Consider the following 1351-nt stretch of genomic DNA (forward strand, 5'->3'; position numbering starts at 1 on the left):
CCTTTCCTCGGTGACCAGCGGGCTGCGGATGGAAGGAGCCCCGAGCCCTGTGGCAGGTCCCCGGTCGCCTCGCAGCCCAGGTGCCGCTGCCTCACCATTTCTTCTGCCAGGCCTGAAGCTCCTGAGCTTCTGTCTCACCAGTCTGCATTGTTTTGGGGCTGTTTTCATCATGATGGGGATCCCCATAGGCCCCGTGCCTGTTCAGCCTGCGGCCAGCACGGCACTGCTCACGCAGGCACCACAGGCTCTCATCCAGGTGAGACATGGTCTGTGCTGCTGGCAGGTATGGGCAGGGCGCCCAGCCTGCTTCCCAAAACCACAGGTTTCTTCCCCAAGCATTGCTGGGAGCCACGGCGCAGCAGTGGGTGAGTGCCAGAGCAGGCTGGGCGAGATGTACCCAGTCTCTGTCACATCCCCTATCCAGGCCTGTTGCATATATGCAGTGATTTTCCAGCTGGTGAGCAGAAAATTCCTCTACATGGAGCTGCCAACGGCAGATTCAAGAGAGCTGCTGGTTTTTATTCATTATTACTATTATTGTTTTGATGAGGAGGGTGGCAGGGCCAGCTGTCACCTCCTGCTCATGGCCTGCGGGTCTGTGGGTCAGATGCATCACGGAGCAGGAGCTGATCCATTTGGCACATGGCTCCCACCATCTGTGGGGGTAGCAAAGCCGCTGATGGGCTGGTGCTGGGAGCATCCCCAAATGGGACGGGGTTTATGACCTTCCCTGCCTGTTACTGGAAGTGCTTGTGGCGTGGAAAGTGGGCACCCTGGCAGTGCTGAGTGGTCCCTGTCAGTGTCAGCGTGGTTTGGAGCAGGCACTGTGCTTATTGGCCCCGTCGCTGCCAGGACCGTGCTGAAATGGCAGAGGAAGTGCCAAGATGCTGCCGTGGAGCTGAACAGGACTCAGCTGAGGGAGAGGAACCAGGTTTTCCTAATTTATAGCTGCCAGAGCACCCCTGCGTGAGCAGCCTGCCCCAAACCCTGGCCCCTTTTTGCTGGCTTGGCCTCAAGTTCTCCTGTTAGATCCAGCTGCCCTGGTGTTGTTATCACTGCGGGATCACTGAGTCGCACTGCCACAGGGACCAGCCTGCTCCACTTACTGAGGTGGCACGCTCCGGGCTGGTGTTTTTTTTCCCAAGATAGCCAAAAAGCCAAAGGCACTGAGAAGGCGTGATGAGCACAAGGAGGATGGGTGACCAGTGGCAGAACGCGGCAGCTGGAGGCAACCCTGCAGCATCACTGCCGACGCTGTATTTGATTATTTTAAGAGAAACACACCCGGCGCGATGTGAGGCAGTGATGATGCAGCTCCTGCCCAGGCTCCCCGTGCCCCCGGACGAGCCTT

The sequence above is a fragment of the Geospiza fortis genome, unplaced genomic scaffold (assembly GCF_000277835.1).
Source record: "Geospiza fortis unplaced genomic scaffold, GeoFor_1.0 scaffold132, whole genome shotgun sequence".
Taxonomy (NCBI): domain Eukaryota; kingdom Metazoa; phylum Chordata; class Aves; order Passeriformes; family Thraupidae; genus Geospiza; species Geospiza fortis.